Raw genomic sequence first — 18,947 nt, 5'->3', positions numbered from 1 at the left:
ATTCTGAGCTAATGAGATTAAAGCCGGGCCTGCTCTTCATAGACTCTTATTGGTTATGTTCTGTAGGGACGGGGGCAATCCTCTGCCAGCAGCAATTTCTCATAATTTCTTCCTTGCATGCAGGTTTGAGGCCCACAGAAAGCTGTGTGTGACCCAGGCCTTTCTGTAAGTCAGCTAACGATCACCCAATCCACTGGAGAAAATTGATTGTGTCAAAACTCATGAAGAGATTCGTGTTGATCAATGTCTCGCTGAAGTCAAGTTTCACACAAAACTGCCCCAAGCTGGAATTCAATGTCAAGTACAATTTAGCACTGATGCTCTAGCAGTGCTTTTGGAAAGGGAGGCTTGTTCCTGATTCTGCATGTCAGACTCCCTCCCCCACGGCAGGCTCTCTTGGCTAAGTGATCAGGGCCTGGCAAGCTGCCACACCACAAATCTCTTGGTAAGATCTCCAAAAGTGAGAACTTGGTGCTCAGGGCTGCTCTGAGACTGTGGATCCTGTCAAGGCTAGAAGGGAAATGTCCTGGGGAAGAAAACAGAGAGGTGCAGGGTGTCAGGTCTGATTTACATAAGCCTGTGGCATTGACTGGGGAGCCTGAAATGGTAACTTTCTGGAATGTATCCTATTAGGAACAGAGGATGACTCACAGGGAGTTGGAGCGGAAGGCTGCTGTGTGCCATACATGACCAGGTCTCAAAGCCTCCATGACTGAGTTCTGCCTAACTTCTTGCACTAAGCCCAGTAATGGTCTTCACATGCCTTCTAATCTAGTCAAAGAGCTAGTTTGCTCTGTAAAAGCCATGTCTTCCTTGTGCCTGTTTTTCCTTTTGCTGTATCTTCCCTTCTGCATATATTAAGTTCTATCATTCTTCAATGCCCAGATCAAATGTCACTTCATAAATCTTCCATTGATTCCTGCAGCTTTAAGGAATTTCTCATCCCCTGAACTGCTGTAGAACCTAACCATATCATTTTTATGTAATTTTTACTTCCGTTTTGCACTATAGTCATTTATTTTTGTGTTTAATCTTCCCCATTGTAAAGATAGTTTCCGAATCTGTTTTTTTCTAACCTCTTAGAAGTGGTTAGAAAACCTCTCAGATTTTCTTTTTCTAACCTCAAAGCCTGATCTCTAATAAAAGAAATTCAATTTTTTTGCTCTGTAAGTTTGTAATTAAGACTTCTTATATTTGTACAGTGCTTAACAGTTTAAAAAGTAATTTCATATAACTCTTATTTGGTTCTTCCAGCAACCAAAGAGAGTTAATCAACTCTTAAAGATCAGTAATCTTAAGAACTAGAAAAGCTAAGACCCCTGTTCAGGATAACACAGCTGGGGAGTGGCAGACCTGAACTCAGAACCTCTTCTATTTCTTATTTTTAGTTTTAGTTTTTTTTCTCTATATATATTTCTTTATATTTTTATGTTTATATGTTCTTTATATTCTTTTTTTTCTCTCTCTCTATATAATATAAGTTATCTAGGAATAACTTGTAATTCCAACTTTGGGGCTCTTTTTTTTAACTCATAGCTGTTCACAAGCTTTAGTAAATGCACCTAAATTGCAATTGCTTTTGATGCCTGAGGCACAATCTTGAAATATCCTAAATGGAACAACATATTCTTCTCTGGGAAGCATTGCTATTCTAAGCAAGCACCTGAGAACCTAGTGCTGATCCAAATGAGCAAATCTATTTAGTAAAATTGAAGATGTGGCTCTAAAGTCAAGAGACTGGTTCTGTACATTTGTTTGTGCGTGTGGTGAGTGTTACTTACAAAAAGAGGTTTCCAAAGTGCCTTGAACCACAGCAGCATTTTGGGGTTGACCAAGGCAGCTGACTGGGAAATAAACATGTCCCAAGCTAGCTATTCAGAGGGCACTATATATATATATATATATATAAAGAAATCTATCCCATCGTTAGACAGACATCAAATGTCTTTACTCAAAAGCTCACTGGGTAGGAAAGAGAAGTTACAAAGAGAAGAAAGTAGAAGACAGATTTTGCCCTTGAGTGGTTTATGAGCAAGGTGGAAAGACATGACTGGCAAGAAGCAAGTATACCTCGAGTTCTCTAGGATGGTACTTTTGCTCATTTTCTCCATGATCACATCATGGGTTCAGACTGTTGGTCATCAAAGTACTAAACTCTGGTTCCTTGCTTGCTGTCTTAGGTTTCGGATTGCAGTAGACAGGTGTGGAGAGATTTTCAGTGCTGGGAGCAGCCCTTTTCAACGGCATCCTAATCACCATGGACAATTGCCATGAATGCTCTCTGCTTTTCCCGCTAGCACCTGCAGGAGAGCCTGTTTCCTGATACTCACTCATGCCAGACCACATGCTGGCAAAGAGTCTATCTGCAGGAATTCTTTGGGAAAATGTGTAGTTGTTACATTTTAAGTTTAAGCTTATTGTTGTTTAACAGTTTTTATTGTGTTATAATATGTATTGTGGTTATAACAGTTTTAATGTGTTATAATATGAAAATTTATAAAATATATAAACCTTTTAGAAAATGATGACAAAGCAAACATTTTGCATTCACCACTCAATTTAAAAACTGGAACATTATTAGTAACTGAAAAGTCCTCTTTGTGCCCTGCCAGATCACACCCCAGAAATAGTTACTATTCTGAAATTTGTTTTTACTATTTTCTTGCTTTTTAAACAATTTCTCACTGATATATACATTCATAAGAAACAAGTTTTTGGTTTTACTTGTCTTCAAATTTCATATGAACTTTATCATAGCATGTGTATCCATCTGTGACTTGCTTCTCCTGCTCTAAAATTTTGCTTTTGAAATTTATCCATGTTAATGCTATAGGTAATTTATTAACATCATTTCTCTTTTAGAAATGTGCCATAGTTTAGTTTTCCATGTTATTGTCTATAGACTTTTTCTCTTTACTATCATGAACAGTTTTGCTTTGGATATTTGCATGTGTGTCTTGTTACACACACACAAAATTTATTCTAGAGTGTGTAAATATGCAGGAGTAAAATTTCTAGTCATAAAGCACAAACATGTTTAGATTCACTAGGTAATGTTGAATTTATTCAATGTGATTGCACCAACTATACTCCTATTATTAATGAATGAAATTTCTTTCTGCTTTATATCCTTGCCACCTTTTGGTGTTTTCAACTTTTCAAATTTTTGCCAATCTAATGGGTATAAAATTACATACCACTGTGGTGTTTTTTTATTTTTTCTATCTGAATTTGAAAGGAAGAAGAAAAAATTGCCTCACTTTGCAGATGACATAATTTTATGTATAGAATAGAAACCTCTAAAGAACACACACACACACACACACACACACACACTCACACACAGAGTTAGACCTTGTAAATGAATTCAGCAAAGCTGCTGGATAAAAAATCAACATACAAAAATTAGTTGCACTTCCATACTAATAATGAATAATCAAAATGAAAATTAAGAAAACAATTCTATTGACAATAGCATCAAAAAGAGTAAATTATTCAGAAATAAATGTAACCAAGGAGGTGAAAGACTTGTACACTGAAAACTATAAAACATTGCTGGAAAAAATTAAAGAAGACATGAATAAATGAAAACATATCCTGTGTTCAAGGATTTGAAGGCGTAACACTGTTGAACTGTAAATAGTACCCAAGGCCGTCCCCAGGTTCGATGCACTCTCTGTCAAAACCCAATGGAGTTTTTTGCAGCAGTAGAAAAATCCATTCTAAACTTCATATAGAATGCAAGGCACCCTTAGTAGTCAAAATAATCTTTAAAAAGAAGAATAAAATTGTACATCTCATACTTGCTACAAAGCTATAATAATCAAAACAATTGTGGTACTGGCATAAAGGTGGACATATATACCAACGGCATAGAATAGAGAACCCAGAAACACACATTCTTTTGTGTATAGTCAAATGATTTTTTACAAGGTTGCCAAGACCATGCAATGGGAAAAGATAGATTTTCAACAAATAGTTCTGGGAAAATTTGATGTCTACATGCAAAAAAATGGAGTTGGACCTTTAGCTTATGCAATATTCAAAAATTGAGTCTACAAAAACGTTTCCTGGGCAAGATGGTTGACTAGAAACAGCTCTGGTCTGCAGCTCCCAGTGAGACCAATGCAGAAGGCAGGTTATTTCTGCATTTCCAACTGAGGTACCTGGTTCATCTCATTGGGACTGGTTAGATAGTGAGTGAAGCCCACGGAGAAAAGAAGCAGGGTGGGGCATTACCTCACCTGGGAAGGGCAAGGGATAAGGGAACTCCCTGCCAGTTAAGGGAAGCCATGAGAGACCGTGCTGCGAAGCATGGTGCTATCTGGCCAAGATACTATGCTTTCCCCATGGTTTTTGCAACCCACAGAGCAGCAGAGTTCCTCGGGTGCCTACACCACAAGGGCTCTGGGTTTCAAGCACAAAACTGGGCGGCCTTTTGGGCAGACACCGAGCTAACTGCAGGAATTTTATTTTTTGTACCCCAGTGACACCTGGAATGCCAGTGAGACAGAACCGTTCACTTGCCTGGAAAAAGGGCTGAAGTCAGGGAGAAAAGTGGTCTTGTTTAGGAAATTCCACCCACACGAAGCACAGCAAGCTGAGATCCACTGGCTTGAAATCCTGGCTGCCAGCACAGCAGTGTGAAGTCGACCTGGGATGTTCCAGCTTAGTGGGGTGAGGGGCGCCTGCCATTACTGAGGGTTGACTAGGCAATTTTCCCCTCACAGTGTAAACAAAGCCACCGGGGAAGTTAGGACTGGGCGGAGCCCAGTGCAACTTGGAAAAGCTGCTATAGTCAGACTGCGTCTCTAGATTCCTCCTCTCTGGTCAGGGCATCTCTGAAAGAAAGGCAGCAGCCCCAGTCAGGGGCTTATAGATAAAACTCCCATCTCCCTGGGACAGAGCACCTGGGGAAAGGGGCAGCTATGGATGCAGCTTCAGCAGACTTAAACATTCCTGCCTGCCAACTTTGAAGAGAGCAACAGATCTCCCAGCACTGTGCTTGAGCTCTGCTAAGGAACAGACTGCCTCCTCCCGTGCCTCCTGACTGGGAGACACATCTCAGCAGGGGTTGATAGACCCCTCATAGAGGAGAGCTCCAGCTGGCATCTGACAGGTGCCCCTCTGGGGAAATTAAGGCAGAAATAAATAAGTTATTTGAAACCAATGAGAACAAAAACACAATGTACCAGAATCTCTGGCACACAGCTAAAGCAGTGTTTAGAGGGAAATTTATAGCACTAAATGCCCACATGAGAAAGCAGGAAAAGATCTAAAATCGACACCCTAACATCACAATTAAAAGAACTAGAGAAGCAAGAGCAAACAAATTTAAAAGCTAGCAGAAGACAAGAAATAACTAAGATTAGAGCAGAACTGGAGGAGATAGAGACACGAAAAGCCCTTCAAAAAATCAATGAACCCAGGAGATGTTTTTTTGAAAAGATTAACAAAATAGATAGACCACTAGCCAGACTAACGAAGAAAAAGAGGGAAGAACCAAATAGACACTATAAAAAATGATAAAGGGGATATTACCACTGATCCCACAGAAATACAAACTACCATCAGAGAATACTATAAACACCTCTATGCAAACAAACTAGAAAACATAGAAGAAATAGAAGAAATGGATAAATTCCTGGACACATACAGCATCCCAACACTAAACCAGGGAGAAGTCGAATCCCTGAATAGACCAATAACAAGTTCTGAAATTGAGGCAGTAATTAAAAGTTTACCAACCAAAAAAAAGCCCAGGACCAGAAAGATTCACAGCTGAATTCTACCAGAGGTACAAAGAGGAGCTGGTACCATTCCTTCTGAAACTCTTCCAAACCATAGCAAAAGGACTCTTGCCTAACTCATTTTATGAGGCCAACATCATCCTGATACCAAAACCTGGCAGAGACACAACAACAACAACAAAGAAAATTTCAGGCCAATATCCCTGATGAATATCAATGTGAAAATCCTCAATAAAATACTGGCAAACCAAATCCAGCAGCACATTAAAAAACTTATCCACCATGATCAAGTTGGCTTCATGCCTGGGATGCAAGGCTGGTTCAACATATGCAAATAAATAAATGTAATCCATCACATAAACAGAACCAATGACACCAATGACAAAAACCACATGATTATCTCAATAGATACAGAAAAAGCCTTCAATAAAATTTAACACCTCTTCATATTAAAAACACTAAATTAACTAGGTATTGATGAACTATATCTCAAAATAATAAGAGCTACTTATGACAAACCCACAGCGAATATCATACTAAATGGGCAAAAGTTGGAAGTATTCCCTTTGAGAACTGGCACAAAACAAGGATGCCCTCTCTCACCACTCCTATTCAGCATAGTATTGGAAGTTCTGGCCAGGTCAATCAACCAAGGGAAAGAAATAAAGCATATTCAGATAGGAAGAGAGGAAGTCAAATCATCTCTGTTTGCAGATGACATGATTGTATATTTAGAAAACCCCATCATCTCAGCCCCAAAACTCCTTAAGCTGATAAGCAACTTCAGCAAAGTCTCAGGATACAAAATCAAAAAATGTGCAAAAATCTCAAGCATTCCTATACACCAATAATAGATAAACAGAGAGCCAAATCATGAGTGAACTCCCAGTCACAGTTGCTACAAAGAGAATAAATTCCTAGGAATACAACTTACAAGGAATGTCAAGGACCTCTTCAAGGAAAACTACAAACCACTGCTCAAGGAAATAAGAGAGAACACAAACAAACCGGAAAACAATTCATGCTCATGGATGGGAAGAATCAGTATCATGAAAATGGCCATACTGCCCAAAGTAATGTATAGATTCAATGCTATTCCCTTCAAGCTACCATTGATTTTCTTTCTTTCTTTTTTTTTATTATACTTTAAATTCTAGGGTACGTGTGCACAACGTGCAGGTTCGTTACATATGTATACATGTGCCATGTTGGTGTGCTGCACCCATTAACTCATCATTTACATTAGGTATATCTCCTAATGCCATCCCTCCTCCTTCCCCCAACCCCACAACAGGCCCCAGTGTGTGATGTTTCCCTTCCTGTGTCCAAGTGTTCTCATTGTTCAATTCCCACCTATGAGTGAGAACATGAGGTGTTTGGTTTTCTGTTCTTGCGATAGTTTGCTGAGAATGATGATTTCCGGCTGCATCCATGTCCCTACAAAGGACACGAACTCATCCTTTTTTATGGCTGCATACTATTCCATGGTGTATATGTGCCACATTTTCTTCATTCAATCTGTCATTGATGGACATTTGAGTTGCTTCCAAGTCCTTGCTATTGTGAATAGTGCCACAATATACATACATGTGCATGTGTCTTTATAGCAACATGATTTATAATCCTTTGGGTATATACCCAGTAATGGGATGGCTGGGTCAAATGGCATTTCTAGTTCTAGATTCTTGAGGAATCACCACACTGTCTTCCACAATGGTTGAACTAGTTTACGGTCCCACCAACAGTGTAAAAGTGTTCCTATTTCTCCACATCCTCTCCAGCACTTGTTGTTTCCTGACTTTTTATGATCACCATTCTAACTGGTGTGAGATGGTATCTCATTGTGGTTTTGATTTGCATTTCTCTGATGACCATTTTTTCATGTGTCTGTTGGCTGCATAAATGTCTTCTTTTGAGAAGTGTCTGTTTATATCCTTTGTCCACTTTTTTATGTGGTTTTTTTTTTTCTTATAAATTTATTTAAGTTCCTTGTAGATTCTGGATATTAGTTCTTTGTCGTATGGATAGATTGCAAAAATTTTCTCCCATTCTGTAGGTTGCCTGTTCACTCTGATGGTTTTTCTTTTGCTATCCAGAAGTCTTTAGTTTAATTAGATCCCATTTGTCAACTTTGGCTTTTATTGCCATTGCTTTTGGTGGTTGAGTCATGAAGTCCTTGCCCATGCCTATGTCCTGAATGGTATTGCCTAGGTTTTCTTCTAGGGTTTTTATGGTTTTAGGTCTAACATTTAAGTCTCTAATCTATCTTGAATTAATTTTTGTATAAGGTGTAAGGAAGGGATCCAATTTCAGCTTTCTACATATGACTAGCCAGTTTTCCCAGCACCATTTATTAAATAGGGAATCCTTCCCCCATTTCTTGTTTTTGTCAGGTTTGTCAAAGATCAGATGGTTGTAGATGTGTGGTATTATTTCTGAGGACTCTGTTCTGTTCCATTGGTCTGTATATCTGTTTTGGCATCAGTACTATGCTGTTTTGGTTACTGTAGCCTTGTAGTATAGTTTGAAGTCAGGTAGCGTGATGCCTCCAGCTTTGTTCTTTTGGCTTAGAATTGTCTTGGCAACACGGGCTCTTTTTTTGTTCCATATGAACTTTAAAGTAGTTTTTTCCAATTCTGTGAAGAAAGTCATTAAGCTACCACTGATTTTATTCACAGAACTAGAAAAAACTACTTTAAATTTCATATGGAACCAAAAAATAGCTCATATAGCCAAGACAATCCTAAGCAGAAAGAACAAAGCTGCAGGCATCACACTACCTGACTTCAAACTATACTACAAGTCTACAGTAACCAAAACAGCATAGTACTGCTTCCAAAACAGGTATATAGATGAATGGAACAGAACTGAGGCCTCAGAAATAATACCACACATCTACAACCATCTGATCTTCGACAAACCTGACAAAAACAAGCAATTGGGAAAGCATTCCTTATTTAATAAATGGTATTGGGAAAACTGGACAGCCATATGCAAAAAACTGAAACTGGACCCCTTCCTCATAACGTATACAAAAATCAACTCAAGATGGATTAAGGATTTAAACATAAGACTTAAAACCATAAAAACCCTAGAAGAAAACCTCGGCAATGCCATCCAGGATATAGGCATGGGCAAAGACTTCATGACTAAAACACCAAAAACAATTGCTATAAAAGCCAAAATTGACAAATGGGATGTAATTAAACTAAAGAGCTTCTGCACAGCAAAAGAAGCTATCATCAGAGTGAAGAGGCAACCTACAGAATGGAAGAAAATTTTTGTGATCTATCCATATGACAAAAGACTAATATCCAGAATCTACAAGGAACTTAAACACATTTATAAGAAAAATTAAAAAAAAATCCCATCAAAAAGTGAGTGAAGGATATGAACAGAGAGTTTTCAAAAGAAGACATTTATGTGGCCAAGAAATATGAAAAAAAAAGCTCATCATCACTGGTCATTAGAGAAATCCAAATCAAAACCACAATGAGATACCATCTCACACCAGTTAGAATGACGATTATTAAAAAGTTAGGAAACAACAGATGCTGGAGAGGATATGGAAAAATAAGAATGCTTTTATACTGTTGGTGGGAGTGTAAATTAGTTCAACCATTGTGGAAGACAGTGTGGCAATTCCTCAAGGATCTAGGACTAGAAATACCGTTTGACGTTGCAATCCCATTACTGGGTATATTCCCAAAGGATTATAAATCATGGTACTATAAAGACACATGCACACGTATGTTTGTTGCGACACTATTCACAATAACAAAGGCTTGGAACCAAACCAAATGCCCATCAATGATAGACTCTATGAAGAAAATGTGGCATATATATACCACAGAATACTATGCAGCCATAAGAAAGAAAGATTTCATGCCCTTTACAGGGACATGAATGAAACTGGAAACCGTCATTCTCAGCAAACTAACACAGGAACAGAAAACCAAACACCGCATGTTCTCACTCATATGTGGGGGTTGAATGATGAGCACATATGGGCACAGGGAGGGGAACATGACACATTGGTGCCTATTGGGGAGATGGGGGCAAGGGGAAGGATAGCATTAGAAGAAATACCTAATACAGATGACAGGTTGGTGGGTGCAGCAAACCACCATGCACATGTTTAGCTACGTAACAAACTTGCATGTTCTGCACATGTATCCCAGAACCTAAAGTATAATAAATAAATAAATAAATAAATAAATATAAAAACTAAAAAAAAAAAAAAACAAACGGTGGTGACAGCCATATAAGCTTTGCCTTCACAAGACATGGAAGACTCCCACAAAGACTTCCCTGAATGTTGAGCTGAGTATTGAGGGGTGAGCAGACAATCACTGGAGAAGCGGGAGCCTTTGAGACAGGGGAAATCAAATGTGCAAAGGCAGCAATGTACAGGTTACCAAGTTGTATCAATTTTACACCAAATGTGCCTGTCTGCCCTCCCCTCCTTTCCACACATATGGCCATTCTCCTAATTCCCTAATTTGGGCCTTATGTGTGAATCAACTGAACTACTGCAGAATGTTCCCTCCTGCTTGAGCAATTCCTCCTCCCTACTGCTGCCTACAGTACAGGCTGATAACCCTGTTTCTTCTGGTATAAATACATACCTAATACATGCTCTGACACCACCCCTCCGTCACCCATGAATAATCATGTCTCCAGTTTATACCAAGGTACCCTAGCTTTCTAGCCTCATCTGTACTTCATACTAACCCGACTCTACCTACGAATCTACTTGTCCCCACCCCACTGGACTACTTACAGTTGTCCAGTTCTATCTCTCATTTCCATGTTTCCATGTTTTTGGTCACAGTATTAGCTACCTGCTCCATAATAATGCTATGAGATAAATAACCACACGCTTCAGTGGCAAACAACACTAGGCATTTACTGTTCATGTATCTGCAGTCAGAAACTAGGTAGCACTGCCGATCTTAGCTAGACATACTGATAACTCTGGGGCATAAGTTCCAACCAGAGGCTGTTTTGACCCTTGGGCACATTTGACAATGTCTGGAGATATTTTTGGTTGTCACACCTTTGGTGGTGGGGTGGGGGGCACTACTGGGATCTGGTGAGTAGAGGCCAGGGATGATGCTAACCATCCATAAATGAACAGCTCCCCACAACAAATAATGATTCAACCCCTAACTTCAAAGTGCTTCTGCCGAGAAACTTCACAGTAGGTACTGGCTGGCTATTAGCTGATCCAGGATAGCCTTCTCTGGGGCAAGTGGGGCAACTTGGCTTTGTCCAAGTCTCTTCTCCTCCAGCAGACTATCTGGGGCATCTTGTCATAGTGATGGCAGAGGAACAATAACCCAAGGCGTCTTACAGCCTAAGCTTGGAATGGGCACCTCATTACTTCTGCTGCATTCCACTGGCCAAAGCAAGTCAGAGGACCAGCCCAGATTCAAGGAGTCAGGGAACAAACTCCACCTCTTCAGGGAGAAGAACTGCAGTCACTTGGCAAAGGGTGTGTATACGGGACAGGATGGAAAATTGGTATGGCTAACTCCACCAATTCAGCTCCCTCACATGAATTTGGAATTATAAAAGTGGTCCCCTCTCTCTGCTCCCTCTTGTTTACTTTCCTGTTTGGGTGTTGAAAATATGACACTTGGTATTACCTGTACTCGGGCTGACAGATAGCTGGTATTCACCATGGCGGGTGCTATTGTGACTGGGTCTGCTTGGATTGGTTGGTGCTGTGCTGTACAGTTATTAAAGTTTTGTTACCTTTACCTCCACTTATTTATGCACTTGTTTGTCTCCTCTACCGGGACAGAGAATCACTCACTGGATGCTAGAATCTATATTAAGATATTAGCTTGAGAATAAGGTTAAGATCTTCCTTGGGCATTCAGTGCCTGGCATTCAGTGCCTGGGACATTAAATATACATACCTGGCACACAGTAAGTGTTCAAGATCTGTTTATTGAATAAATGAATAAATGAGGACATTTATACAAAGGAAAAATGACTCTAAATGGATCAAAGATCTAAATATAAAAGCTAAGCTAATACTATAAAACCATTAGAAGAAAACATATAGAAAAGCTTCATGACACTGAATTTGTCAATGATTTCTTGGCTATGATGCCAAAAGCATGGGTAACAAAAGTTAAAATAAATGAACTGGCCTACATCAAAATAAAAATAAAATTCTGTGTATCAAAGGGTATAATCAACAGGGTGAAAATGTAACCTATGAAATGAGAGAAAATATCTGAAAATCATACATCTGATAAGGGGTTAGTAACCAGAATATATAAAGAACTACAATTCAATAACAAAAAAACAAATAATTCAAAAATGGCAAAACTTGAATATGCATTTCTTCAAGGAAGATATACAAATGACCAACAGGCACGTAAAAAAAGATGCCGGCCATTGCTAATCATTAGGGGAATGCAAATCAATCATACTGAGACACCATGTCAATCCCATTAGGGTGGCTATTTAAAAAACACACAGAAAATAACAGTTGGTGAGGATGAAGAGAACTTAGAATCTTTGTGCACTTTTCTTGGGAATATAAAAAGGTGTCACCACTATGGAAAGCAGTATGAAAGTTACTAAAAATAGTAAAGATAGAATTACCATATGATCCAGAGGTATCACTACTGTGTATATATAAAAAATTGGGAGCAGCATCAAAAGAGATATTTCTACACCTATTCATAGCAGCATTATTCACAATAACTAAAACGTCAAGGCAACCCAAGTTTTTGTTGATGGATGAATAGATAAATGAAATGTGGTATATACGAACAATGGAATTTAGTCAGCCTAAAAAGGAAGGAAATTCTGATAAATGTAACAACATAGATGGATCTTGAGGACATTATGCTAAGTAAAATGAGCAAGTCACAAAAAGAAAATTACTGTATGAGGTACCTAGCATAGTCAAATTTGTAGAGACAGGAAGTAGAATGGTTGCTGCTGGGGCTGGAGGGAGGGGAGAATGGAGAGTTATTTAACGGATATAGAGTTTCAGTTTTGGAATATGAAAAGAGTTCTGAAATTGATTGAACAACAATTTGAACATACTTAAAACTTCTGAACTGTACACTTAAAAATAATTAAGATGATACATTTTGTTTGTGCATTTTACCACTTTTTTTTTTGCAAAAGAGGTAATGAGGACCAAACTTTATTTCTTTGCATCTGGCACAGGACTTAAAAGTTCCTTGCTTATAGTAAATGTTAATGAAATGTTTTGATTAACTAAAACAATGAAAGCTGAATCACAGCAATGTTAATAGGGTTGATGTTTGGATGTAAGACAATACAATAATGTTCTTATTTTTCTCCTTCACCTGGTAAGGAGAGAGATCTATTCTATGGGCCAACCAGGGTGTGCTGTGGAAAAGCTAGATAATAAAAGCCTACCTTTCTTGTTGCTAAGTCTGATCCCATGAAATTGTAATGTTGGCATTTCCTGTTTCTACATAGTTAGTTCAACTACAAAGATGCATTGGGTCAGGCAGGAGGCATAAACTAACTTTATTTTGTGACTCATGGAGTAAAAACCAGTATTAGCAATTACAGATCACATCATTTGGCAGGCAGTTTTATCCATTTTAATGTATTATCTAATTTAATCCAAAATTACTATGAGAAATATCATTTTCCCCTCATTTAATAGATGAAGAAACTGAGACACATAAGGGTTTAATATCTTAAGGTCACAGAGTTAATATTTGAAGTAGGTAGTCTGATTTTGGAGTCTCTAATGTGATTCCTTTAGATTTGTTCTTTTTGCTTAGTATTGTTGTGGTTATGCAGGCTCTTTTTTGGTTCCATATGAATTTTAGGAATTTTTTTCTAGTTCTGTGAAGAATGATAGTAGTATTTTTATGGGAATTGCAATGAATTTATAAATTGCTTTTGGCAGTATGGTCATTTTCACAATATTGATTCTATCCATCCCTGAGCATAGAACGTGTTTCCATTTGTTTGTGTCATCTATGATTTCTCTCAGCAGTGTTTTTTTGTTGTTGTTGTTGTTTTTCTTGTAGAGATCATTCACCCCCTTAGTTACATATATTCCTAAGGATATAGTTTGGTTTTTTTGGCAGCTGTTGTAGAAGGGATTGGGTTCTTGATTTGAGTCTCATCTTGGTTGCTGTTGGTGTATAGCAGTGCTACTACTTCGTGTACTTAGATTTTGTGTCCTGAAACTTTATTGAATTCATTTATCAGATCTAGGAGCTTTTTGGATGAGTCTTTAGGGTTTACAATCATATCATCAGTGAGCAGCAACAGTTTGACTTCCTCTTTGCTGATTAGGATGCTCTTTATTTCTTTCTTAAAAGCAAAGAACTTTTAAGTTCTGTGCCAGATGCAAATTTTAGTAATTTGGATTGTTCTGGCTCGCACTTCCAGAACTATATTGTATATAAGTGGTGAGAGTGGGCAATCTTGTCTTGTTCCAGTTCTCAGGGAGAATGCTTTCAACTTTTCCCCATTTGGTACAATGTTGGCTGTGGGTTTGTCATAGATTGCTTTTATTACCTTAAGATATACCTTTTCTATGCAGATTTTGCTAAGGATTTTAATCACAAAGCGATACTGAATTTTGTCAAATGGTTTTTCTGTGTTTATTGAGGTAATCATATTTTTGTTTTTAATTTTATGTGGTGTAATATGTATGGTCTTTTTAACTTGCTGTTAGATTTAGTTGGCGGTTATCTTGTTGAGAATTTTGGATATGTTTATCAGGGGTATTGGTCTGTAGTTTTTTGTGTTTTTTTCTTGTTGTTATGTCCTTTCCTGGGTTTGGTATTAGGGTAACATTGGCTCCACAGAATAATTTAGAGACGATGCCCTCTTTCCCTATCTTATGGAATCGTGCCAGTAGGATTGGTACCAATTCTCCTTGGAATGTCTGATAGAATTCAGTTGTGACTCCATCTGGTCCTGGACTTTATTTTTTGTTGGTAATATTTTTATCACCGTTTCAATCTCACTGCTTGTTTTTGGTCTGTTCAGAGTTTCTATTTCTTCCTGGTTTAATATAGGAAGGTTGTATATTTCCAGGAATTTATCCATCTCCTCTAGGTTTTCTAGTTTATGTGCATAAAGATCTTCACAGTAGCCATGAATGATCTTTTATATTTCTGTGACATCAGTTGTAATATCTTTCATTTCATTTCTAATTGAGGTTATTTGGATCTTCTTTTTTCTTTTCTTGGTTATTTTCACTAATGATCTATCAATTTTACTTATCTTTTCAAAGAACCAAGCTTTTGTTTCATTTATCTTTTGTATTGTTTTTTGTTGTTGTTTCAATTTTATTTAGTTCTGCTCTGATCTTTGTTATTTCTTTTCTTCTACTGGGTTTGGGTTTGGATTGTTCTTGTTTCACTAGTTTCTTGGGGTATGACTTTACATTGTCTATATTTGCTCTTTCAGACTTTTTGGTGTAGGTGTTTAAGGCTATGAATGATCCTCTTAGCACCGCTTTTGCTGTATCCCAGAGGTTTCGATAGGTTGTGTCATTATTATTGTGCAGTTCAAAGAATTTCTTAATTTCCATCTTGATTTCTTTGTTGACTCAAAGATCATTCAGGAGCAGATTATTTAATTCCCATGTGTTTGTATAGTTTTGAGGGTTACTTTTGGAATTAGTTTCTAATTTTATTCCACTGTGGTCTGAGAGAGTACTTTATATAATTTTGATTTTCTTAAATTTATTGAGACTTGTTTTGTGGCCTATTATATGGTCCATCTTGAAGAATGTTCGATATGTCAATGAAAAGAATGTATACTCTTTGGTTGTTGGGTAGAATGTTCTGTAAATACCTGTTAAGTCCATTTGTTCTAGGGTATAGTTTAAGTTCATTTTATTGTTGTTGTTGTTGACATTCTGTTTTGATGACATGTCTAGTGCTATCAGTAGAGTATTGAAGTCCCACATGATTATTGTGTTACTGCCTATGTCATTTCTTAGATCTAGTAGTAATTGATTTATAAATTTGGGAGCTCCAGGGTTATATATGTAACACATCACATCATATCAGTGCATACACTCTCAGGTTGAGTTATCACTGAGGATGTTAAATTTTTTTTAATCATATAAATTTTTATTATAATTTGTCTGAAATATTTTTGCAAAAGGTGGCATTTAAATATGCATCTGAATTAAGGCAAAATACAACTTACCTTAATTTTTAAGGTAATCTTTAAGAGGGAAAAATAGTCACTTTACAGAGACTAAGCAGACACCACCTTAACCAGAGTGATCCAAATTGATGTCACCAGGAATAAGACATATGAACACCATGTACCCCCCAATATGATGCACTGAGAGGAGCACAATGCTACATCTGGGGTATTCTTGCTAAAAATGCATAACCTTGGATGGGCACGGTAGCTCCTTCCTATAATCCTAGCACTTTGGGATTCTAAATCCTTCTGTATTTTTAGTAAAGATGGGGTTTCACCATGTTGGCCAGGCTCATCTTGAACTCTGGTGATGTTAATTTTGATCACCTGGCCAAAGTAATGTCAACAGTATTTTCTAGTGTAAAGTCAATTTTCCCCATCTCTATATTTTTTACAAGTAAATCACAAAGTTCAGTTAATAGTCAAGGAGGAAGGAAATTAAACTTCATCTCTTGGAAGCTAGGGGGTTAGCTGTGTAAATTATTTGGAAATTTTTTTGTAGAGAAAATTTGTCTTTTTTCCCTTATGAATTTATTCATGTCAGCATGAAATCATATATATTTGTTTTATGCTTTGTGTAATAACTCAATACTATGTTATTTATTTTGTTTCTCAAATTGCTCCAGCTTTGATCATTGGAGTTCCTCCAGGTTGATTCCTGTATCCATTTGAAATATCCCCATCCCCATGTTTTTTGAGCACTTACTTACTTTCTGTCATTATTAGATGCTTCAGTCTCACCTTCTGTTTTCTTTCTTGGTTCTAGAATCAGTCATTTCTCCCAGGGTTTTGATTCCTTTTACTGGGGAATAGCATTCAGAAATCAGGATCTGATTGTGGCTGCTTTATTTTTTATCTATTTTCTTTTCTATCTATCACTAATTTTTCTCAGATGTTCCAATAGATCCAATAGATCTGCTGTCTTTTAATTTTATTTCCAAAATCTCAAACAAGTATATATGCTGTCAGTTCTATTTTCCTTTAGACACCTGTCTCCTGGAGTCATCTGTCCTCTTGATTCCATCGAGTAGATTATCTTTGGTGTCTCCCTTTTATGAAACATTTATTTCCCTTGTAAATAATCCTTTTGCACACTTCCCAGCTCCAGACCTGCTTCTCTGCTGTCTTTCCATGCTTTTCTTTTTTGTCATAATAGAATGTTTCCTTGTTGCTAAATTATAATAGAGTTTCTCTCTCCTGGATCCCCAGTATGATTGCTTTGTGGTTTTACTGGAGCATATAGTCATTTGCTGGTTAACATACTTGGTATATATATCTAAAAAGGAACATAGGAAATAAAATTTCATATTGTAAGTCTTAAAATGTATTTATTCTACCCTCACACTAAGTGGATAGACTGCTTGTGCATCTGAATATATATTTTTCTCAACTTTATTTTAGTTTCAGGGGTTATATGTGCAGGTTTGTTACCTGGGTAAATTGCATGTTGCTGGGTTTGTTGTACAAATGATCTCATCACCCAGGTAGTGAGCATAGCACCTTATAGGTAGTTTTTCAACCCTCACTCCCTCCTATTCACTCTGCTTCAAGTAGTTCCCAGTGTCCAGTGTCTGTTATTTCCATCTTTATGCTCATGTGTGCACAATATTTAGCTCCTACTTATAGCATCTGAATGTTTAAGACATTATTCCACTATATATGTATTCAATTTTCCTTTGTCTACAGAGTGGACCATTCTAACCTGGAGACTCATGTCTTTCAGTTCTGAGGAATTATTATTATTTAGTTTTTGTTTAACAGTTTTATCTTCCTCCTTTTCTGCCTCCTCTGTATTTGGAGCTACAATTAGTTAAATGTTCCTGACTTAATTTTCTTTCATCTTTTAACGTCTTTTACTGTCTTTTACTTTGACTTATTATTTTCTTTATTTTCTGAGGTATTTCCTTGACTATATTGCACAATGCTTCTACTTAAATTATTATATTAACTTTCCTAAAATAATGTTTTGATAATTCTTTTTATCTGTCATTATGTCTCTCTCTCTGTTCCCTCAGTTCCTTCTTCATGCTATACCATTTGTTTTATAGATGCATTGTCTTATCTTTGGTTTATGATGATATCAATGGTAATATTCTCCCAATCACTAGTAAACTTGTTTCCACACAGAAATTTTGGTTGAAAGTCATTCTTTCAGAATTTTAAGGCATTATTCTTTTTCTAGCTTTAGTGGTTATTGGTGAGAAGTCTGATATTACTCTGATTTACAGTTGTTTGTACATAATCTGGATTTTCCCTATCTACTAGAAATCCTTCCTTATTTTTGGCTTTCTGAAATTTCATATTATATGTCTCTTTCCTTTATAGTATACGGCATATAGTGGTGCCTCAATCTGAATACATATTTTATCTATAGATATAAATAATAACAATAACTCCTAACTTTTACTGAGTAACTGCTAAGTGAGCCCTCTATAGTAAGCAGTATGTCATGGCAACTCAGCTCTAAGTTGTGCCAGCTAACAACAGCCAATTAATTGGAGAAAGACTCAAATTTTTACTGAGACTTTTTTGGGGAGTTGCTATATCTGAGTGAATTAATCTTTGGGGAGACAATTTTGTTGGATGTTAAATATACTGCAAAATGAGAAACTGGGAAAAAGAATGGAAAGCACTCCAGTTCAGTCATGTGTAACATATTTTTAATAAATTGTCATTCAACTGAAGTGACTGGTCTTTCTGAGTAAAGCTTTTTGATCATAAGTCAAAATTACTAGGGAGTTAACGGTACTTCTCTAGAATAACCTTCTGAATTATCCAAAATAAGCATTTACACACAGGCACTTAATGCTGAGTAATTAATGTCTGTCTGGATAACCCAGCAGCTAATGAGGTGGGGTGTAGCAGGGGCATACTGAGTCACTGGAGAACCCCAGAGGGCTGGCTGTGAAAATAGCCCTGAGCTTGCCAGGGTTTTTGGTAATAGCTGGAAAATTTTTATAGGTGCATCATTATTGACTTCCTGCCTAAAGATATATTGGCTGT

Source organism: Papio anubis, chromosome 1, assembly GCF_008728515.1.
Source record: "Papio anubis isolate 15944 chromosome 1, Panubis1.0, whole genome shotgun sequence".
Lineage (NCBI taxonomy): Eukaryota > Metazoa > Chordata > Mammalia > Primates > Cercopithecidae > Papio > Papio anubis.
Note: the sequence above shows the minus strand (reverse complement) of the source record.